This window comes from Canis aureus, chromosome X, assembly GCF_053574225.1.
Source record: "Canis aureus isolate CA01 chromosome X, VMU_Caureus_v.1.0, whole genome shotgun sequence".
Taxonomy (NCBI): Eukaryota; Metazoa; Chordata; class Mammalia; order Carnivora; family Canidae; genus Canis; species Canis aureus.
In genome coordinates, this window is record NC_135649.1 from 4,424,379 (window position 1) to 4,449,414 (window position 25,036).

At 41.7% G+C, this 25,036-nt stretch overlaps 1 protein-coding gene across 15 annotated transcripts in view; it reads right to left on the bottom strand.

Annotated features, from left to right (window-relative positions):
- The window catches only part of VMA21 (vacuolar ATPase assembly factor VMA21), a 75,454-nt gene that overhangs the window by 29,819 nt on the left and 20,599 nt on the right, over window positions 1-25,036 (bottom strand). For 5 of the 15 annotated variants that reach the window (XR_013374901.1, XR_013374896.1, XR_013374897.1 and 2 more), the window contains exon 2: window positions 13,541-13,615. The exons of 3 other annotated variants lie outside the window; for them this stretch is intronic. The gene's annotated coding sequence lies outside the window, so the exon portion shown is untranslated. Of the gene's footprint in view, window positions 1-13,540; window positions 13,616-15,439; window positions 15,768-17,420; window positions 17,499-25,036 lie in introns of all 15 variants that reach the window. 7 more of the 15 variants (XR_013374904.1, XR_013374898.1, XR_013374905.1 and 4 more) reach the window with 3 other exon arrangements.

A 25,036-nucleotide genomic window follows, 5' to 3' on the forward strand; every position in this document is an offset into this window, starting at 1 on the left:
ATGGAGGCCTTCAAGGTGCCCCCCTCCTGCCTTCCCCTGCAGCTCCTATTGGATGAGGTAATCATCCTTGATATGTCCCTCATCATTCCACTGTCATTTTTTACTGTCTGTCTCCCCCAAAGGCTGAGGTCTCATCGGCTTTAGTCACCACTCTATTCCCGGTATCTGCCACAACACTGACACTGAATGAATGAATTGTTGAATGGATAAATAAGTGAATGAATGAACCTTTGAAAAAAAGAAAGAAATGAAAGAAGTCCTAACTGAATGGATTGATATATCATGTCCATGGTTTGAAAGACAATATTGTTAAGATATCAAATCTCCCCAAATTGATCTATCAATTCAAAGCAATCATAATAAGAATCCAAGAAAACCTTTTACTACATATAATAGATGTCAAAAAATGAATTCTAAAGTTCATATCGATAAAGGAACTAGAAGAGCCAAAAAATTTTAAGGAAAGAGAATAAAGTCATAAGACTATCATTATTTGATTTCAAGGGCCCATAGAACATAAACACACATACATTATAATCATATAGACTATATTTTGTGACCAAAATGAAATTAAAGTAGATATCAATAACAGAAAGATAATTGGGAACTCTATGAACACACAGAAGCTAACTAACACACTTCTAAATAATGCATGGCTCAAAGAGGAAGTCTCGGGAAAATAAAAAAATACATTGAACTGAATGAAAATACAAAATACCAAAATCTGTGGGACACAGCCGAAGCAGAGGCAAGAGGGAAATTTATAGCACTAAATGCTTAAAAAAGAAAAAGTCTCAAATAAATAATCTAAGCTCACACCTCAAGAACCCAGAAATAGAAGAGCAAAATAAACCCCAAGCAAGGAGAAGGAAGGAAGTAATAAAGATAAGAGTAGAAATTTTAAAAAAAGGGTAGAAATTGATGAACTTGAAAAGAGGAATAATTTTTTAATCAATAAAAGAAGGAATTGGTTCTTTAAAGATCAATACAACTGACAAACTTCTAGCAAGACTGACAAAAAAATATAGACACAAAACACAAATGTCCAATTCAGGAATGAAACTGGGAATATCATAACAGACCCTGGAAACATCAAAATGATAATAAGGGCATACAACAGACAACTCTACATACATACGTTTGGTAATTTAGACCAAAATAGACCAGTTCTTTGAAAAACATAAAGAAACTCCTTAAATATGGAACATATCATTTCAATAATCCTATAACTATCAAATAAATCCATAATTTAAAATCTCCCAAGAAAGAAATATCCAGGACTAGATAGCTTTTCTGCTTCCCTAGAAAATCTTACCAAACATTTAAGGGAGAATTAACATAAATTCTACACAGTCTCTTCCAGTAGAAAAGGATAAACACTTTTTGATAGCTTTATGAAGCTGGTGTTACCATGATATCAACACCAGAGAAAAACATAAGGAAAGAAAACTATAGAGCAATATCCTTCATGAGAAAACACAAGAGTCCTTTACAAAATAAGAGCAGATTGGATCCAGCAAATACGTCAAAAGAATAATACAGTATAACTAAGTAGGAAGACAGTGAACCTATAAAGGAGACACAGAAGGAGAGAAAGAGATAGGAAAAACAAAGAAGAACACCATGTCTTATGAGCCAACGTTAAAACCCTCAGGTGAGGAAGTATTGGTCAAGTTCGTTATCTGTTGGAGAGAAGTCAAGCAAGATGAGAAAGGAAATATTGCTTAGTGACAAGAATGTCATTGATGACTTTGGTAAGAGTAGTATAGGAGAAGTGTTGGAGGCAGAAGCCAGAGAACAGTGGGAGGGGAGTGAGAGGCAAGGAACTTAAGACATTGAGTACAGACAACTCCTTCTAGAAGGATGGCTATGAGAGTAGGAGAGAGAGAGAGATTTCATTAGCTTGAGAGGCAGCTGAGATAGGATACGGGGAAGTATTTCTAGTGCAGGAAGATTTTTGGACATATTTAATTGCTGGGACGAATGAGCCCAGAAGAGGTCATTCCCATAGGTGACAGGGAGTAACTGATGAAGAGACAATCCCCAAGGAGAAGAAGATGGGATCCACTGCAGGAGGTGAGAGGCTGGCCTTCGCCTAGAAGAGGAACCTTATTCCCCTACCGTAAGAAAGAACAATGTGGGTTTGAGTCCTGGACTATCTATCTTGTGACTTCAGACAAGTCGTAGCCCATCTTTAAACTTCTGCTTCTCCACCTGTAAAGTGCTAATAAATATATCAACTTCTGTTTTTCTTTCCTCTCAAAATGCTACCTTCAGTACTGGATTAAGATCCTATCTCACATATGATGCCCACTTGAACTCTGTCCTCTGACATCAGTTGATGTGATGTGGTAGTTAAAGAGCCACCAACAGTATGGCCTTGGACAAGCTACTTAACCTCTCAAAGCTTTAGTTTCCACATTGGTAAAACGGGGATGATATTACCTCTTGCCTCACAAAGTCACTTGAGGATTCAAGAAAGTTTAACACATAAAGTGCTTAGCATAGCAGCTGACCTATTGTAAGTGCTTAATAAACTGCAGGTATAATCTACAAGGGAGAAAGTAACTGGAGAGCAAGGTTTGTGTTTTGCTTATCTCCGTATATCTCACAAACCTGTCACAGACTTGGCACTCAGAAGATATTGCTAAACTGAACTGTATTTCATAGAGTTGAAAGACATCCAAACTGGTAGGGATTGTCCAAGGTCACATAGCTAGCAGGTCAGAGGCACAACTGGGGTTAGATGCCAGGTCCACCGTCTCCCAGTCCAGGGAGGGCTCTTTCTAGTACATTATACAGTGGAGGGTGACATGAACACACATTTCTAAGAACACAACTGCTGTGTAGGGCAATAAAACTATTTATAAGTAAATGCCCACTCAGTAGATAGATAGAATAGAAAAAGATCTTTAGTTGCTTTTGCTTGCAGAACTTCACAGCCAGGTCACTCCCACCTGCTATTATGATCTAATAGCTTTGAAGCTTCCCCTCTTGGTTCTGATTCATCACACAATTCTCTATGGCTTCAGGCTAATTTAATTGTTAGAATTAGCCCGTTGAAGAGTTGAGACTCACAATGATCAAGTTAAATTCACATGGCATGATCAGAGTTTAATTTGATATTGTGGCAAAATCCTTGTTAATTATAATGTTGGTATCATTACAAAATGATGATTCACTTTTCATATGTCTCTGAGGAAATTAAGGCAAGGCATATTGGGACCTGGTGCCAGTTAAAGTCCTGAAAAGGTTAAAAACCCAAGGAAGCACAGCACACAACTATGCTCAACTAACTGTTGACAACTGTGCAAAATAAATCCAGTGGAGGAAAGATGGCCTTTTCAACAAACGGCATTGGAGCAACTGGACATTTCTAAGTGAAAAAAAAAAACATAGACCAAAGCCTCACACCTCATACAAAAATTAACTCAAAATGGATCATGTATTTGAATATAAAGCATAAAACTATAAAGGTTTTAGAAAAATAGGACAAAATCTTCGTGATTCAGGACTAGACAAAGAATTTTAGACTTGACGCCAGAAAGATGATCTCTAAAAGGAAAAATCAGTAAATTGGACCCGGCAAAAATGTAAAAACTTTGCTCTTCAAAAGCCCATGTGGAGAATGAAAAGACTAGCTGAAGACTGGAAGAAAATATTTGCAAAGTCCATATCTGACAAAGGACTTGTATGTAGCATATATGACGTGCTCTCAAATTCCAACAATAAGAAATAACAGGCCAATTAGAAAATGGGCAAGAGATGTGAAGATATATTTCACCAAAGAGGGTAAAAAGATTGCAAAAAGCACATGCTCAACATCATTAGCCATCGAGGAATGCAAATTTATAACCACAACGAGATATCACTACACACATATCCAAATGGCTAGAAATAACAGTGATACCATCCAATACTAGGGAAGATGTAGAGAAACTGGGCCACCCAGACTTTGCTGGCAGGAATGTAAAATAGTACAGTCACTGTGGAAAACTGGTAGTGTCTTATAAAACTAAACATGCAACGTCCATACACCCCAGCAACCGTACTCTTGGACATTTATTCCAGAGACTTTAAAATTTGTGTTCATACAAAACCCCATACATGAATGTTTATAAAAGCTTATTTCTAACAGTCCCAAACTGGAAACAACTAAGATATCCTTCAGTGAGTGAACAGATAAACTGAGGTTAGCAGTCATAATGTGGGATTCTACTGACTAATAACCAGGAATGAACTAATGATACACAGAACAACCTGCATACAGTACAATTCCACTTACATAACATTCTTGAAATGACAATATTACAGAGATGAAGAGGAGATTAGTGGTTGCCAGAGGTTGGAGATGGGGCCAGAATGTGGATACTGGGAGGAGGTTGGGTACGGTGATGGAAGAACCGTTCAGTGTCTTGGGGGTGGTGGTGAATACATAAGCCCGCTAGGGGACAACATCGTATAGAGTTTCACACCACACACAGACACACCATGTGCACAGGTACAAGCAATACTGGAAAAATCTGAAAAAGTGGCTTGTATCCATATTAATATCCTGGTTGTGAAATTATATTATAATTCCACAAAGCATTACTATCAAGGAAACCAGACAGTTTCTGGACAGATCCCCAATAGGATATATATCTACTATTTCTCAAAATTCCATGGGAATCTACAATGCCTGCATTAAAGCAATAAAGTCTAAGGAGGTGTCAAAAGTTCATAAATGGAGGCAAAACCAACAAATCACTGAAGTGGTACTTAGGAAAAGTTTATTGCACACACACGAAAAAGACAGTTTGCAAACCAGCAGTACTTTTGAGTGCCAAACATGGGATGAGGTTCCAGGGTATATTATTATAAAGCAGCTTATAGTGAGAACACCATGAAATCACTGGAGAGCTGGTAAGGCTAGAAAGGGTGAAAGAGATTTAGAAGACTGAGTTCTTAGGTTACTGAGAAGGGGCTAAAGGGAAAGTCGTGGAGGACGGGAAGTGAAGGAGGAGTTGCAGAGTTTGGCCAACCAGTGGGTGACCAGTCCTCAAGATGCCAGGTAGTGAAGTGAGATAAGATGATGGTGATTTTTGCTTTTTTACTTGCCTGTACAGGATGAGTTTGAGGAGTCTGCAGGACAACTGAGTGGAAGTGTCTAAGAGGCATGTGGCTCTAAGGTCTGGTACTCAGAGGAGAGCTGTCTGGCCTGGAGAAATGTATTTGGCAATGGCTGTGGACAAGATGGCCTAGGATAGAGTGTAAAGAGAGAAGAGGACTGACCCGTTGAGGACAGAACAACTTAGGAAAGACACAATTGGGGAATTTCTTAATCAATGTTCACCTTGCTGCTTTCCTGTAACAGTTCTTTGAAATAATAATAATAATAATAATAATAATAATAATAATAATAATAACAAAAAGCTTTATGAAAAGATGCCAGGATCTCAGTAGAAAATCAACACATCTGATTTAATTTCCAATACAACATCTTTGCTACCACAGCTGCTATACGTTTTGCACAGATTCAGGCCGTGGAACATACTGCCAAGAAATTAAACCAAAAAGGATTTGTTGAGGAAGATAGTGTTCCCTAAACTACTTTGAACAGCTCTTCATCTCATTTTTCAGCATCAATCTTTTGAGACAAAACCTATTTTGGTCAAGTCTTTAGACACTGGATTAGAAAAGGCTCCTTAACTGATGGGGTTGGAGACAATAATCAGGCAGCAATTTCCTCGGTCCTACTGGAAAAATCGTGATGAGCTGAGTAGAGGTACTTCGACCAACTATATACACAGCATAATTTTATGTCTAAGCTGCTGATGACAGTATGTATCTCCCATAACAGGCCCTCTAACTATATGAAATAATGAACTGAGAAGAGGTGAGAGGCTGTTGATGGACTTAAGAAAACCTTAGCCATGGCCAAGTGATACTGATTAGAGAGCGTTGAGAGGCTGCATGACTAAGCCTAGCACCTCAGCACTGAACTTCACTTCCCTCTCTAAGTGACAAGAACACATTAAGAGGAGCTGTGTAAATCAGAAGTTTCCCTCTTCCAGGTACGCTATGGTGATGAGTCATTGAGGCGAGGACACTTCATGCAGTTCCTGTTCCAGGAAATGCTTAAAGACTTCTAAAGAAACCCTTCATCACCAGCCTTCTCTCTCCTTTCACTTCAAGAACCTTCCTGTTATGAAGAGACACAAGTGATTGCTAAGACAGTGGCTAACTCTCCCAGGAGCCTCTGATGCCTGCTCTGGGAGTTGAGGTGAAAGGAATTCTCGGGGGACCTCAGTAACTAGGAACAGCCATATGTCACATTGTCAGCTCCCAGTGAAGGAAATCTGGGGAAAATCTGCTTCGCCTGCTGCATTAATTTTCTAGAGCTATTGTAAAAATTAAAAAGTACCAACAAAGTAGATGGTCTCAATAGCAGATTTATGTGTGGGTCTCACTCTGGAGGCCAAAAATCCAAGATCTAGGTGTCAGCAGGGTCAGTTCCTTCCGAGGGCTGTGAGGGAAGGATGTGTTCCAGGCTTCTCTCCGTGGCTTGCAGACGGCCATCCTCCCCGTGTCTTCATGTGGTGTTCTCCCTGTGTGCATGTCTGTGTCTGTGTCCAATTTGGCCCTTTTATTAGATTAGGGCCCACACTAAAGACTTCATTTTAACTGGATTACATCTATAAAGAGAGTACCTCAAAAAAAAAGTCACATTCTGAGGTACTGAGGGTTTGGATTTCAATATATCTTTTTGGAGGGTGTGGAATGGAAGCAGACACAACTCAACCCGTAACATCTGTCCAACATGGAATCTGGTCCCTGGGGAAAGCACTGTTCCTACATCATGGGAGCTATTGCTGGTAAGAGACTTGGGAGGCTTGGACCTCCAAGGAGGCTTGGACCAGTGACAGGGCTACAGGGGCCCCAAGACATCATGCAGTCCAAGAAGTGACTGGTCCAAATTCACAAGTCAGTGGCTCGGTTGAGATCACAGCCCAGTTCTTAGGAAGTGCCAGAAGCCTTAGGTAGAAGCCATGGGGAAGATAGCCTAAGGAGTATCCTTTTCCAAGGATTAATCCACAGAGCAGGAGCTCCCCAACCCAGGGCTCGTTCTCATAGCGAGTGAGTGGCACTCCTGGCCACATTTCTCAATGGTTGTCTGCCCTCACCATGTCCTCTTCCCCGCCCTCATCCATTCCTGGTGTCCATGAGGCCTGCCAGTGAGTTCAGCTGACACAAGTTCTCTTACCTATCCAAGCACTTTTAAATCCATTTCAAAACTAAAATGGAGAAGACAGGAGAAAATAAAGTGACTCAGCTCGTTGAAAAATGTGATTGAAAATTATAGCAACTTGGATACACTGAGCTTCCTCTTTTAATGATAAAACAAAGATCTAATTTATTGCTCAAATTTCATGGAGTTTTCTCTTACTGAGGTCTGCACATCAGACCTTTTGTCTTTTCTTTAAAAATTGTGGTGAAATACACATAAGTTACCATCGTAACCATTTTTAGTGTGACATTCAGTGACAAGATGTACATTCGCATTGTTGTGCAGTCATCACCCCCAAACTGAAACTCTGTCCCTATTAGACGACAATTCCTCCCCTCCCTCCTCCTGAGCCCCTGGCAACCACCATTCTATTTCTGTCTCTGTGAATCTGACTGCTCCAGGCAACTCATCTAAGTGGAATCACACAGTCTTTGCCCTTTTGTAACTGGCTTATTTCACTGAGCATAAAGTCCTCAAGGTTCATCCATGATGTACCAGGTGTCAAAATGTCCATGTTTTACTTCTTTTATATAAGATCTGGCTTAAAACACAAGCCTGTTAGTTGAGGGAGGCCTCAACTAAAGTGTAACTGTAACTAGGAAGTCATTATGCTTGGAAGTGAATCTTGGGCTCACTGAGCAAGGACTGGAGACAAGGATGAAGAGAAGTAGTAAGTCAAACGCTCCCTTGTCATCACACTTGTATCTGCGCAGGGCAGTAACCCAAACACACAGGGCAGTGGTTTTGGCCAGCAGCCTCATCTATTCAATCTCACTCAACACATATATATTGAGTGCGGATACACAAAGCACCACAGCCTATGCATAAAGAACTCTGGTGGCTTAGAGCAGGCCAGTGCAATGAGCTAACCTACAGAAGGCAGGAAAGCAAGGGGAGTGCACCAAAGATACCACCAAATTGGCCTTTATTCATTGTGTACATATGGCCTCCTCTCCTCACTCCCTGGCACTGCACCTCAGGAAGCTGCCACCAGCAATCTTTTGCTGCTCCAACGCCAAGTGTAGGTGATGGACTGACTGAGGTCCCATTCACTCACCCTCTTGCCTCATTCCAAAAATGTTTGTTTTTTTTTTTCAAAAATGGTTTAAGAAGGCTGGTGCAGGTTATTGAACCTTTAAGTTCTCTATACCACAGCTTCCCACCCAGTACACTACAAATTAGTCACAAGTTTGCATGGGTGGTGATCCACTCAGCCATTCCATTGGCTGGCAGAGCCTGAGGCAGGGCCTCAAGCGGTGGGCAGGACATTTCGAGCTGTGAACAGTCTTCTTCATCCAACTCCAATGTACCATACAATATTATCATTTTCTAAGGAGGTCTTTCTACAAGAAATAATTGGGAAGCTCAACTATGAGTTGTCTTTGCTTCCTCTGTGTCAACCTTATCTATTCCTACCTCCTCTGTGCAATCTCATTTGTGATTTCCAGCCCAGTACTCAAGACACATTGACTTTCCCCTCCTCAGGGTTCAGATGAAAAGAGAGCCGTTACTCACCTTATTCTGAAAATCAGTACTATACCATGCATAGGAGCTAAACGAGCCCATATCCTCTTCGTCTCAAACTTGACTGCAGACCTAGTTATGCTTTCTGGTTCATCTCCTCCTACCAAACCAAGCATGACTTCCACTCTCGCACCTGTACGTTGTCTAACAGTGCTAGAGCACATAGGAGGCAATTCTGGAATGCTTCTCGAGTTTGTCTGTATAGTTGACCCTTGAATATGGGAATTGTGGGCTTCAATCCCCCATGCAGTTGAAAATCTGAGCATAACTTCTTACTCCCCCAAAACTTTACTATTAATGGCTACTGTTGACTGGCAGTCTTACCAATAACATAAAGAGTCAATTAACACATATTTTATAGGTTACGTGTATTCCATACTCTATTCTTACAATAGTAGGTAAGCTAGCGAGAAGAAAGTGCTATTAAGAAAGTCGTAAGGAAGAGAAAATACATTTACAGCACTGTCCTGTATTTATAAAAAAAAATTGCACACATACATGGACCCGCACAGTTCAAATCCATGTTGTGCACCTATATGTCTGACTCTTGTCTCAGGTGTGCACTATACTGCTTGGCAGCATGACACCATCCAGATTCAACAGCAGCCCAGGCTTCTCACTGACATGCGTGGATTGATGTGACTTGGTTCAGTCAGGTGTGTAATTTTCTCCCAAAATGCAAGCTGAGGTTCAAGAACTAACAACTGAGAATTCTATTTAAAAACTTGAAAGGTAGTACAACATAATTAGATGTGTGCATGCAATTTTAGCCCATTTAGTTTTGTGGATCTATAATCACTTTCAAGTTACTATTATGACTTGATTTGCTGACTCATTTTTGCATAAAGTTTTAAATGGTTTCCATTTCGCTCAAAATCTGTTGATCCATTAGGAGCTTTTAAACTTCACATGACAGCAGAGCACACAGAGCCCTATGTTCTACAGGCACTAGAAATAATGTATTGATATCAAAATACTACCTTGGCAGAAATCAACTGACAAGCCTTGAATCAAAACCTCTCATGGAGTATATTGTAGGTGATTAGAGCACTTAGCCTCTAAAATAAATACTTCAACTCCATGTGAAATCATAAAAAAGTGAACCCATCTTCAAGATCATTGATATTCAGGAAATCTTTCACAGAGTACTTTACTGAGTCCCCAAAACACAATTGCTGGGAGCCTTCATCACAACAGCCAACCAACACTGCTCAAAAGAAGGGGGGGAATGGAGCTGTGGGGCTTGGGTGATGTACATAAGGTAATTTCTCTTAGTTACTCCCCAGTCTACAAAATGAGGGTGCAGTGGAGCAGTTGATCCCAGATTCTATCAGAGTCTAAAATTGCCACTGTTTTTTTTTAATTAGGTTCAAGAATATTGTAATCAAGACAAGTGGCCCTTTAATTTTTGTGTTCATAGTCTATATTTGATCATTACGGTTTTCTATGGCACATCCTAAGGGATGAAAAGACTCAAAACAATACCAAACAAGCAAGCAAAAATTACAACACACCCAAGCTCACTATAACAATGCCTGTCTCCATACCCACAACCTGTCTTTTCTTTCATTTATGTCTGGTCTACTCTATGGGCCTTACTTCCTTTTGAAGCGAATTGTATCCCCTCTCCCAACCTTGTTCATTAAGCGCAAGGGGGAGAGACAAGGAGATGGGGATAGGAGGAAGATTATGCAGGACTTTGGATTTTACTCTATGCAAGAGTTGGAGTGGAAGAGTGCCATGATCTAAGTTTTACTTTTAAACTTCAATTGAGGAACTTTGTGGAGAATATAATGAATGGGACAAGGGCAGAAGCAGGGTAAAGCAGGCAGGAGGCTACTGTAGTGATTCTAGCAAGAGATGATGATGGTGATGATGGTAATGATGATGATGATGATGGGTAGGACTGTGGTAGAAGCCATGATGATGGTGAGAAGTGGCTATATTTAGAAGGAATATGGACAGATTTTATCGATGAATTAGATTTATGGTAGGAGAAAGCAGTATCAAGGTATACTCTGAGGTTTTGGCCTGAGCAACTGCCATTTACTGAGATTCAGAAGTCTGCAGAAGAGCAGGTTAGGGGAGGAGATGGGAAGTTTGGGTTGAGCTGTCTACTGCACACCCCAGAGGCTATGCAAAGCTCACAGTTGGGTGTACAAGTCTGGGGTTCAAGGGAGAGGCCCAGGCTGGAAATGTAAATCTGGCAGGAGCACATACACGGTTTTTAAGGCCATGATTTTGAATTAGACCAGGAAGGCAATGAGTGGAGAGGAGGGAAGTGAGGGTGCTGAGGAAGAAGCCTTATGACCCTCTACCCTTAAGAGTAGACGAGGAGAAACTGCCAAAGGGGAGGAAGAAGCAGCAGCCAGTGTCGTGAGGAGAGCCAGAAGATTCTGGCATCTCAGAAGCCGAGGAAGAAAATACAACCTGCTTATTTCAAAGATTTGTCTGATAGGCACCACTGGAACAGAGCATGCAACTGAATTATAGGAAACAAAATCTTTCACAATGAACACAAATGTGGTGGCACTATGATCCACATGTTCTAAGCAAAGCAACTGTCCTGCCCAACTACAACACTGCCTGCCATGATCCAAACCAGTGCTACTCTTGCCCCCCGCTCTTTCTCACCACTGGGTGCTCATGGAAGTGCTAGAGCTGAGCCCAAGTTGAGCAGGCACTTTAGTTATCAGCCCTAACTGGGCCCAAACTTCAGCTCTGCTACGGACCAGCTGTGTGACCTTGGACATGCTGCTTGACTTCTCTGACCCTTAGTCTCTTCATTTTTAAAGCAGGCTATATACCTCCCAAGGTGTTGGGAGAATAAAAAATGACCATCTATGCACATATCGTTTGGCACAGAGCTGAAGCTCAGAGTGTCTAATCTTATTAGCTAACCTTGCAAAAAGTAAGATTTAGTGTATTATCTGAGAAATCCATAATGCCGTCTGTTACCGAAGCTCAGAGAAAAAAAAATCAGTCCTTGAATTCTAAGATACATAGAATCTCCCTCTTCCACTGCCCGACCACTGCTGCTTCTCACACCTCCCCACTTCCCAGCCCGGCTTCATGCTGTCCATGGTGGTCTCTTTCCCTCTAGCAGTGACTTCAGCTGGACACAGAGGAATGGCTGCTTTTCAGCCCTGATCCTAGTGGTTCTTGAATCATCCTCTGACACTTATGTGAACTCCAGTTCTCATCCCTTCTGGTCTTCTTCCTAGACTCCTCCTCCTCTACCTGCTCTGTGAAGCCTGGGCTGGGAGGCTCTGTCCTGGATCCTTCTCTCTCAGAAGCTATGCAGTCACCATGCTCATGAACACCCAAGCTTTACCTCTCCACCACGACATATGCTCTTCTCTCCAAGTCTACTATACTCTAGGCTTGCCCTGTCTCCAGAGCTCCAGACCCACCAACTACCAACTGGGCATCTTCCCACTCCCTCAATGTCCTGGCAAGCACCTCCAGTTTAGTGAAGGTCTGAAGCAGGCTTCGCTCCCCCACCCCTGCAAAACACCCGCGACTCCCCTACTCCTCATCACTTTAGCTGCCTACACCGGAAACCCGAAGTCCTCCCTTCCCTCACTCTCACAGTGCAGTCACACTGGAAACAAACCTTGCTAGCACCACCTTCGAAAAATACATATTGCAATATCCTGGCCTCTCTGTCCCCTTCAGGATAGTGGTCCAGCTGCTCGGTATATCATAGAGTTGTGTCTGAGTCATAGGACTACTGGTGATTTTAATGTTTCTTTTTCGATCATTGCTACTTTCTAAGATTTCCTCCACAAACTATCTCCTAACTACCTCCCTAAATCCCTGCTGTTTAAAGTGTGGGCCCCATATCAGCAGCATAAGCATCACCTGGGAACTTCCGGCCTGAGCCCAGGCCTATTGAATTGGCCTTTTTAAGCAGATTTCCATGGGACTGTCATGAACACTTAGTTTGGAAGCACTGGTCTAGTTTCCTGACATCCCTGTCTCCCTCATTACTCCCATCTACCTCCTGTAACTTCCCCACATGTCCTATGATGCTACTCCTCTGCCTGCCACCTCATGGCCTCTCCCCACCATCCAATTTTGCCTGGTGCCTTTGTACCTCACTCCAGGAGAATAAACACAGAGGGGAAATATTTGGTTTATGACAGGCAAAAAAATGATATTATTAATATATAAAGATCTTAAAATCAATAGGAAAAACCCCAACAACCTAAAACTAATATTCAAAGAAGAGAAATTAGAGAAGGAAAATAAAATGGTCAATAGGATTTTGAAAAATCAAACCCATAAACCTCAGTAAAAAGTCAAAGAAATCTTTAAAAAAAAAAAAGCAAAAGTGACATAGACTGCATTAGCTATCTATTGCCGCATAAAAAATTATTCCCAAACTGAACAGTTTACAGAAACAATAAATATTGATTAACTCAACAGTTTTTCTGGGTGAGGAATTTGGGAGTGGCTCACCTGGGTGATTCTGGCTCAGGGTCTCTTTGCCAAGATGTCTGCAGGGACTACAGTCATCTTAAGGCTTATGAGAATGGAAGACCCGCTTCCAAGGTGATTCATTCACATGCTGGCATGTTGGTGCTGGCTGTTGGCAGGAGGCCTGAGTTCTACACCATATGGACCTCAATAATGCTGCTTGAGTGGCCTCATGACACTTGTTGGCTTCCCCCAGAACAAGTAACCCAAGAGAGCAAGGTAGAGTGGCAATGGTGTTTATGAGCTAGTCTCAGAAGTACATACCTTATATATACAGTGGAATATCATGCAGCCTTTGAGAGGAAGGAAATCCTGCCATCTGTAACAGCGTGGGTGAACCTGGAGGACATCATATCAAGTGAAATAATACAGACACAGAAAGACACATACTGCGTGATATCACCTATATGTAGAATCTAAAATAGTTCAATTTATAGAAGCAGACAGTAGAATGGGGGTGGCCAGGGGCTGGGGATTGGAGGAAATGGGGAGGTGATAGTGAAAGGATACAAAGTTCCAGTTACACAAGATGTACAGTTCTGGAGGCCTAAAACACAGCAGTGTGACTAGAGCTTACAACACTTCATTGTATATTTGGAATTTGTGAAGAGGGTAGATCTTTTTTTTTTAATTTTTTAATTGGTGTTCAATTTGCCAACATATAGCATAACACCCAGTGCTCATCCCGCTAAGTCCCCCCTCAGTGCCCATCACCCAGTCACCCCAACCCCCCGCCCACCTCCCCTTCCACTACCCCTTGTTCATTTCCCAGAGTTAGGTGTCTCTCATGTTTTGTCACAAGAGGGTAGATTTTAAGTGACTCACCACACACACTTATACACACACACCCATGTCCATGCACACACTATGCAAGGTGATGGAAGTGTTAATTAGCTTGATTTTGGATATCAATGATACACACAACATATACATGTATAAAAAAGTATCCCATTGTACACCTTGAATATATGCAGTTTTTGTTAATTCTGCCTCAACACAGGTACAAAAAAGGAAGAAAAATATCTCAAAATTTGATTTAACTTTTTAAAAAGAAGTACACACCTGCCACTTCTGCAATATCTCATTGGTCTTACAGGACAGCCCTATTTATTATGAGAGGGAACTACACAAAGGTGTGAATGAATATCAAGCAGCAAGGAACATTGGGGCTGTCTTGGAGGCTGCTTGGTATTTAGCCTCAAAAGTGCATAACCTCTGACCCAGCAATTTTCATTCTAGGGATCTGTCCTAAGGAGTTAAATATGGATGTGTAAAAAGATTTAAGTGTATTATTAACTAATCATAGTTAATAATAGTGAAAATTTTGCAAAGACTTAAATCCCCGTAATAAAGAATTAAGTATGTTAGGGTACCCCATGCAATGCAATATTATGGAGAAGAGTATTTAGTGACATGAAAAAATATTTATTGTGTATTGCTAGGCTTTTTTTTTTATAAAGGAAGTAACAAAGTAGCCACTCACTGTTTGAGGAGATTTTTAAAGCATTTGTGTATGGACAGAGAGGAGAGAAGAGACTGAAAGGATACACTTCACATGTAAGCCATGCTTATTCCTGGTGGTGGCATTACAATGATTTTTATTGTTGTTTTTTGGGAGTAGTGATTGTTTCCTACAGCAAATACCCATAATGTGATAATAGGGAAAAAAATGATATGTTTTCATTTTTACAAAAGACTTAGCACGAGCATCACCTCCTCCCAGAAGCTTCCCCTACTCTCTGTGCTGTTTTCACCCTCCAGCCTGAGTTAGTTTCTTCCTTTGCATGCACTCAAAGCATCCTGTCCAAATGCCCCTTGGTGCCCTTTCTAAATAGTATTTTCCACATACAGGCCCTGCCGAACCACACGCACTCAGTGTGTTTTGCTGAATGAAAGCGAACATACTTCACACCTACAGCCAAGTGAGCTGGTGTGTCCAGGCTGGGCTCCATTAGGAACTCTACAAGGTGTCCTGGGAGGAGTAAGGGCGCTGCGGATGGTGTGGGGTGAGCCCCCTGTGCTCCCGGCCCAGACTCTGGCACTTTCCTCTGGAATGGAGGCAAGGCCATTGCGCAGTTCCTATTTAGCAAGAGGACTGAACTGGAGGAACATTACTAGTCCTTCTACTCCATTTCAAGACAGTAGACTGAGCCACAAATTTACCCTGAGCGTCAGTTTGACAGCCGTCAGTTCTGTCCCAGGTTTCATCAATTAGATGATGGCAAGCCACGCACATCATGAGTTGAGGCAGAGATCAAGCGAATTTGATTAATGATGTCTCAGAGATGTGCTACAAATAGCACATGATCCAGTATGCAAGTCAACTCCTTTATCGCCACTTGTGCAAACAGATCAGATGAGGCTCTGAAATATGGTGCCCAACTCTGCCAAAGCTTCTACACTGCACACACTTCTGAGCAATTTAATCGAGATGACAAGCACTTGGGACAAGAACATATGGCAAAGTTGAGTTATAAATGCTCTTTTCTTCCTGAAAAAAAAAAAAGATGGGACATTTTAATCGGGTCTTGAATTATGTTTATATTACCAAAAGGAAAAGTATATTATTAATGAGCAAGGATGTTTCAAGCTTCTAGGCTTCCTTTCTAGAATGTCACCAGATTAATCAAGGACAAAAGGGCCACAGATTTTTCATGCCTAAAACTCAGTTCTTTTTTTTTTTTTTTAAAGATTGTATTTATTTATTCATGAAAGGCACAGAGAGAGAGAGAGAGGCAGAGACACAGGGAGAGGGAGAAGCGGGCTCCATGCAGGGAGCCCGATGCAGGACTCGATGTGGGACTCGACCCCGGGTCTCCAGGATCACGCCCTGGGCCGAAGGCGGCGCTAAACCGCTGAGCCACCCGGCTGCCCTAAAACTCAGTTCTGACTAGATCCACATTTAACATCATGGCAAGGAAATTTTTTAACAACTAAAATGTGGAGGGGGCCGATGATAGCAATACACTTTAGTAGCCAGGCAAATTTTCTTCAAGCCAAGGGGCCAAGAGAAAAGATAAGTGTAAGAGATCTCCACAGCTTGGTGCAGGGTCTGCATGTGGGGTACGTAGGCCTGGCATGGAGGACTCAGCGGTCCTATGGCTCTGGTTTGCCTGGGTGACTTCAGGCCTGCCTCAGGTTCAGCTCTGAGACCTTGAGTCCTTTATCATTAGAGGATTGGAGGATGGACTTGTTTTTTTTCCAAATTCCTCAAAAAAAGGTGCTTGGGGCCACATATGAGTATAGAGGATGTGAGAAAACATCCCTCAGCCCCCCAATACATGCGCCTGTGCGCACACACACACACACACACACACACAGAGGCATACACTTCAAGCAGGACAGCTCAGCTCACAGCACTATCACGTGATGACTTTCCACGTTACATTTTAGTAGGAAAAGGTGTTCTATTTTATTTATTTTTTTTTCTATTTTTTTTTTTAAGAAAAGGAATGCTAAGAAACTTCTGGACTCCTTGAATTCTAACTCTATGATCTCTTCTGCAGCTTTGTTGGTTCCATACTCAGATAAGAAGTCAGTGAAAATATGGATAGCTACTAAAAATTTGGGTGGCAACTCTGTTTGGTTTTTAAAGTTTTGATTTGTGGTCTTTGTGTTTCTTTTTCACAATTGCCAGTTGCCTCTGAGGCTCCCTTGTACAGAACCGAGACAAACTGCTCAGGTAAATGACAGCCTGACACTTTCATATTTCTGATTCAGTTGATATTAGTCACATTTTTCCCCATTGGGAAGCTCCATATTTCCATGACAAGCGCTTCATATTAATTTTAAAAGTGGATTCAGTGATGTCATAATTTCTCATTTTGTTCAGTCCTGAAGCAAATAGTCATTCCCTGTAGAGAAGGGGGATTGCATTCCACCAGATAATTACTGTTGTTTGTTATAGAGACAGAAAGAGCGATAATATCTTCTTTTTTAGCATATTCCCCTAATTCATAATAAGGGAGATTAATAAAAGATTAAGGAATAATGAGGGAATAGTTATTTTATAATGAATCATTGTTTTATTTACCCGTTGTAGGTACCTTGCTAAGAAAGAATGTTTGGCTTTGAAAGATAAAAAGGTCCTTCTGGAACTTTTGTAGTTAATCCCTAATATTTGGTAGCAGTTATACATCCTGACCTGGCCTGTGGTGGCAGTGAGGTGCACTGCTTGAGTTCGCCAGGTGAAGACCAGTGCCAGCCCCACTGGACTCAGTAGCTGCGGAGAAGAAAACATATGTAAGGCCAACAGGGAGGTGTTAGCCAGAAGACACAGATGGGGGAAGGAAAGCTCTGAACACTCTCTTGGGAAGAAATGTTTTCCGTAGATAGAGAAAATGTTGGGTTTCTTTTAGAGTCTGCTTGAGCAGTGACCAATGGAAATTATGAGAGAAAGGTTTCTGCTCATCATCTGACTGTGGGGCCTGGTAAAGTGTTCTGACTTGGATTTGTCTGTCTCCAGGCCTGCGGTTAATAAATGTTAGCAAACAGCTCAGGAGGTCATTGTGTTGTGGCTGGAAAAGGGATAAAATGGGTGTAGACTGGAAGGTGGTTCCATTAGAGGCTCATACGTTTAAATTGCAGTTATTTTCTGCGCAATGTAGCCTTTGAGCAGAATCTGTGATTTCACAAAGCCGACCATGCTAACAATGGGAGTGGACTGTTATTTTGTTTGGGTGCTTCTTCCAGAATCAGCTTTAAAATAAGCACCATTAATCAGCAAATAGCAGTAATAATCTAAATAAGGGCACCTTGAATTCAACTGTGCAGTGCACAAAACAACAGGTTTCATCTGGCTGGCCTTTGCACAAAGCCATACAACAGGCGGGTGTCGTCTCCACTCACGTATGAGGACATGAAGGCACGGAGTGATTATGGGAATTAGCCAAAAGCGTCCCTCAAAACTCACAATATACTTTCCCTAACGTTATTGCTTTTCCATGACACACATCCCTTGTGAATGGAAAAAAAAATCTAAAGATTTTACTTATTTATTCATGAGAGGCACAGAGAGAGAAAGAGGCATGACACAGGCAGAGGGAGAAACAGGCTAAATGCAGGGAGCCCGATGTGAGACTCAATCCCAGGACCCCAGGATCACACTTGGCGCTAAACTGCCGAGCCACCCAGGTGTCCCAAGAATGGAGAAAATTAAAATGGACCCAAATCACCTTCATCTAGCTTCAGTCCCTGGGCATTATCCATCCTTGTATTTCCAAAAATCAAGGAGAACTACATCTCTAAGTAGGAGTTTGTTATTGCCTATTGTTTTATAAAACAAATTGAGCAACCTGTGTCACCTCTATAAGTCACCGGCCCACATTCTCTTTGGGCCCTCCTTCCCTTTCTATCAGCAAAATTGCTAGCACATTCATTGGAGTGAGGAGCAAAGTCTGTCTCAACAAAAAGCAAGAAAATGAACTGGCTGCATTTCAGCTCTTGGCATTAAAATCCAATCTGTGTGTTGGGGGGGGGGCTTGGGGATGGTGAGACAGCTAGGAGGGGAACAGCAATATATTTCAGTGGGCCTATTTTGCTGGCTTTCTGGAAAAACAAACAAAAGAAATCCAAAGGTCCACTTGGACAGTCTCGCAACGCCCACCACCAAGAAAAGAAGCACCAGCTAAAATTCCCACTTGGCCCATAACTCAAAGAACACAGATTTGTGGCTAAGCCACAATGTTCACACAGAACTTGCAGGCTGCAAGCTCCCTTTAGTTCAAAGCCAGTCTTCGAAGTCCACATAAAGGGATCTTGGATCCCTCCTGTTGCAGTTTCTTCCTCCACATTTGGTCATGGATGAGCCCATTCATTCAGCCATTGCCCATCTTCCCAATCTCTGTGGGTGAGCATTCAGCAAATGTCCATCACATGCCTGTCATGTGCTAAGAGTCCTATGTTTCCAACTGCTGAAAAGTTTCTGATTATAAAATAAAAAGTGACTGTCAAAATAAGCATTTACTTTGGGATCTGCTCGAGCATTATGCCACAACACACTACTCAAACTTACCTTGCCCTAGTCTCCCATCGATCAGATTGCTGTTAAATAAAAACTCCTCTACCCCCAAGCCCCCCACCAAGCCATCTTCTCTTCTCATATCCATGCATCAATGAGCTCACTGCCACCCAACCCAGAAGGTACCAAGTCTGGGCATCTCAGCGGATCAGAAAGTGTTCCCTGTATTGGGCCGAATTCTACCTTCCCTGCCCCATTTATACAACCCAGGACACGTAGCTGCCAGTTATCAATGCTGCTGTCAATAGGAAAGTCTGGCACCAACAGAACGTGGCAGCTTTTACCTATGTAACTCCACACCCAGGATAACTGATAACCTGTCAAAGAGGTAAGCAAAGGACAGTTTTGTTATCCTTGTTCTTTCTTTCTTTTCCTTTCTATATAACTCACATTTAAATTACTTGCTGAAGGTGGAATATAAATGAGACTCAATCAGACCTTATGAGTCATCGTTTCAGTGGGAAACAAAGCCGCCCTGCTTCAAAAGGCAATTTAATTAATTTCATTATGTGCTGTGGAAATAAGCTTTTAGAGATGATTCAAAACACTTACGTGAGATTGTCTAAAAATAAGCAAATAATGCAAATTACTGTGTTTTTTTTTTGGTATGAAAGTATTAAAATAATAGGAAGATATTTTAAAATATAAAATGGGGCAGCCCAGGTGGCTCAGAGGTTTAGTACCGCCTTCAGCCCAGGGTGTGATCCTGGAGGCCCGGGATCGAGTCCCACGTCAGGCTCCCTGCATGGAGCCTGCTTCTCCCTCTGCCTGTGTCTCTGCCTCTCTCTCTCTCTCGCTGTGTCTCTCATGAATAAATAAATAAAATCTTTTATATATATTATATATATAAAGGGGAAAAAGCAGAGTGGAGTCTTAGCCAGTTATACGTCAAAGGTAAGGAAAGGAAACATGTCACTCAGGAAAGATGAGGGTCAGTTTTAACAGCTTCCTTCTGACCCAGGAAAGGACACACCTTCCATTCCACCCTTTGGACTTCTCCCTCTCTGTATCCCAGTTTTCTCCCCTGTAAAATGAGGATTCCTGTCATTCTGATTTCCAGAATTGAGGGTTAAATGAAAAAGTGAGTATAAAAGCACTTTGTAAACTTGCAAAATGCTGGACCTATATGACATCTTTCCAGTTACTCATAAATGACTCTTATTTCTTCCGAGTAGAAAAGTAACACTTCCAAGTTCTAGATCTTATAAGCAAAAACACTGCTTCTGTTTTATTTTCTCACATCTTATTACTTAGAAATATGATAAAACAGTGAGGACATTGAGACTTGATCCTCACCTGTACACCAAAACTGTCTGCCCTGTCTCCCAGAATGACAGACATCCAGTTGTCCAAGTCAGAAAACGTGGAGTCCTGCTTCATTCAACTCTTTCCTCCACCAACAGCCAGTCCATTGGCTCCTCTTTCAAAATATACCCAAATCCGGGCAGCCCGGGTGGCTCAGCAGTTTAGGGCCACCTTCAGCCCAGGGCCTGATCCTGGAGTCCCAGGATCAAGTCCCACGTCAGGCTCCCTGCATGGAGCCTGCTTCTCCCTCTGCCTGTGTCTCTGCCTCTCTCTCTCTCTCATAAATAAATAAAATCTTTAAAATATCTCTCTCTCTCTCTCTCATAAATAAATAAAATCTTTAAAATATATATATATATATATATATATATATATATATATATATATATCCAGAATCCAACCACCTCCACTCCATGCAATGCCCATGGTCCAAGATCCTGTCCCTTCATGTCTCTCCCAGATGGTGATACTGCCCCCACTGAACTTCTAAGTGGTTTCCCCACACCCCCTTTCCTCTTTTCAATCCAGTCTTTCTGTTTTCAAATTTATATTTTCTGGGAAAGAATATCGTTTCTGTTAAAAAATGAGACACATGCATACACACAGAGAAAAAAGAAAGAGAGACATTTGGGGCAGGTCCTCCTACCCCACCACAATCTTTGCACATTATCATATGATAACATGATGCTCAGGGTCCTGGGATTGAGCCCCTCTCACCCTCCCTCCTGCTCATGCACTCTCTTTCTCAAATAAATAAATAAAATCTTTAGAATAAAAAACACAATACCATTTACGATCACTCCTATGACCTTGGGATCATGACCTGAGCTGAAGGCAGACGCTTGACCAACTGAGCCACTCAGGCACCCTTGGAATGTTCTTCTTTTTTTTTTTTCAACCATTTAAAAATGTAAAAACATTCTCAGCTCACAGACCATGTAAAAACAGGTAGCAGGCCAAGTACGGCCCACAACAGACTGTAGTTAATCAACCCTTGATGGCATAATTAAAAACCTAACCTCAAGCCTCTTTCTTATTCTTTTACTTGCACCCAAGAGTATACGAATTGATACAATATCCTTTTTCTTTACTTAAAATTTTTATTTTGAAGTATTTGAAACATACTAAAATGTACACAAAACAATGTAATACGCACATATGTCCCCACCACCCAGACTTAACTGATATTGAATTTTACCATACTTGCTTCAGATAACATTAAAGAAACAAAGCCTTACCAAACAGCTGAAGGTGAACCCCTGCTCTCCCCCTAGAGGTACCAAATACCCTGAAGTCGGTGTCTGCTCTTCTATGCACTCTGGGTATTGCCATGCACTTGCGTATCCATAAATGATATGCCCTGTTGTTTTCTGTGTTTTTAAACTTTACATGAATGGCACTGCACTGCATGTAGTGTATTCTCAACTCCCCCCATCCCCCAGTATTATCCATGTTGATACATGTAGAACTGGTTCATTCACTTTTGCCACCGTGAATAAGTCACAATTCATCTAGTGATACCCTAACTGGGAGAAGGGAAGTTGGGTTTTTTATGGTTTCCCTTGTACCCAAAGAGACTGCACAAGGGTGTATTTTGTCACTTCTTCCCACTGTGGGCAAGAGGTTTTTTTTTTTTTTTTTTTTAGATTTTATTTATTTATTCACAAGAGACACAGAGAGAGAGAGAGAGAGAGAGAGAGAGAGGCAGAGACACAGGCAGAGGGAGAAGCAGGCTCCATGCAGGGAGCCCGACGTGGGACTCGATCCTGGGACTCCAGGATCACACCCTGGGCTGAAGGCAGGCGCTACCGCTGAGCCACCCGGGCTGCCCAGCAAGAGAGTTTTCTAGCAAGCATGGGTTTGATTGTGCCCTTCTACTGTCGAAAACCTTTTGCTAGTTCTCTGTTGCCCAATCTTCTGACCTTTAGCCCTGTGCTTCTGCCTCTGCTCTCTGCCTTTGGAGCTCTGCAGCTCTGCTTGAGCCCTACCGAACTCCCTTCCACCTCTGAGCCTTGGCACATGCTCTTCCTCTGGCCCTCTTTGGCCCGAGCCTGCCACCTGCCCACCCCTAGACCCTGATGGCACAGGTGCTGCTCTGCCCCATGCCTGACATGCCTTCCTCCCAGCTCCAGTCCTACCCCATTTCCCCTATCAAACCCTGTGCTTTCTCCACACAGCTAGGTGTCACCTCACCGAAGAAGCTTTTAGTGACCTTCCGTGACCCTGGGGGGTTCACTCCTGTGTGCCTCCAGCACAATGTTAGCTGACATCTACTGGAGTACATCCAAAAAGGGGGTGTCCCTACTTACTTGCCACGTCCCCTCTACAATCTAGATCTATTTGTATCCAGGCACCAGGCCCTTCATGCCTCTCTGTTCACCTTGGATTTGGCACATAGACAATATTCACTAAATATTTAATGGCGTAATATCTGGATAAGTGAATAAAAAGATGCTCAACATGATCCCTCTGGCATTAGCCTCCAGAAAAATGAATACAAGAATTACATGAACTGGGATATGATTGACAGAACCCAATCTAACTGGCTCTTCCCCGTGGATATTTGAAACCAGTAAATACTGCTATTTATAGCCTCTGAAGCCCAACTTTAGCTTGATGATTCAGCCAATTATTGAATTGCCCTAAGTTTTCTTAAAACTCATAAGTATTCTGAAACATAAACAACTCAGTTATTTACTTTTAGTTTACACAGTTTGCTTCTTGTGAAAGTATGTAAACTTGCAGAGAAAAGAAAATTCGTACTGACTAGGAAATGGATCTATAAAAATGATGATAAAACATTTAACTAGTAACCTAAACCTTAAGATTAAAAAAAAAAGGTAATATTACCTCCAGAAGCTGATAATTGGCCCTGTATTCACCAGAAGGATTTTTTCAATAATTACACATCAGTAGTGCTTCTATTTCTGCTACTCTTGGTGCTTCATGCCAAAGCAGACGTCCACACATGGTGTTCCATAAAGTCATGATACTAAATTTTTCCTCTTGTGGAAATCAATCTTGCTGACTTCTAGGCACAACATGAATCTAAAAGCATCTTGTCTACTGAAGACCAAGAGGGGCCACAGAAGGGAATTTTTAAAATATCTTAATTTTCCACCCTTTAAATCCTAGACCTGATACAGTGGGGACCATTTGGAAAAGCAATGTTTCTACATATACGATATGCTTCTTAAGCAATTGGCACAGAATATCATTTAACACTCTCCTGAATACTCAACACTATCCCCAGGAACTCTACGATACCAAGGGGACCGGCCTGGGAACTGTCTCAGCTTTTCCATGACTTGCTGTGTGACCTTTGGTGAGTTACTTCCCCTTTCTGGGCCTCTAACATACAATGAATAGTTGAACTGGACCACTGTGAGTTGGTTGCTTCCAGCTTTGGAAGGTATTTATCAAGTTTCCAAGTACATGTAATTTTATGTTAGTATTTTACAGAAGGAATACAAGTAATTGCACCCGGGGTCTTCTAGAATTTGGTAGGCTAAGGAAGTGCAGGTTAAACACAAGCAACATATAATTTAATAAGACTAGGGTAAGCTGAATTAATAAGCAAGCTGTGTCTAATTACTAGGCTTTATTTTGAATACCATAACTACTAGATATTTCTTCTCCCTGATGTGCTCATTTGGTAACTGGGAAACAATAATTTCAACACCCCTGTCACTCTGAGTATCCACTTCTACAAGACAGTGTGGATATGCAATTAATATATATCAACAGGGGGATTTGGGTCCACAAATGATGTATGAAAACTATTCCAGATGCAAAACAAGCCTCCTAAGCCCTTTCAAATTATAGAGGTAATGGTGATTAACAACTGATTCAGTGGAAAAAATTATTTTGTGCATTCAAAGCTTGAAGTACTGCCAGAAGGGGAAAGAATCAACAAAACAACATGGTCGGGCTAGATTGAATCCACAGAACATATTACAGAAGAGGCCCTTAACTGGCTGGGCAAAAAAATGGGCTTGCTCACCAGGTGAAGTTAATAAAAGACCCTTTGACCAAGATTTCCATGACAAAGCTCTGCTAATTTTCTCAAGAAGAATCTGCTCCAGTGGTGAGTCACTGCCCTTTTACTGGCATTATTCTAATGATATGAGTTGGAAGAAAAGGTCACAATTTAGATCAATGCCATCTTCGGATGACAGAGTGGGTGAGTCACCGAATGAAATTAATGCTCAAGCGTGGTTACCATTTTTGCTGTATATACTCTCCTCTGACACACTCTATGTCCAACACATTCAATGAGATATTTCAGGAGAGCCGGTTGCTAGGTTTCAGCCTCGCTCAAAGCTCTTCATCTCAGTACAGAAAGAAATATGGAAAATTTTCAAGATGATAATATTAAATTTACCACAAGGCAATCAAAGGACTCAGATGTCTGTATACTGACATGGGCCACTCTA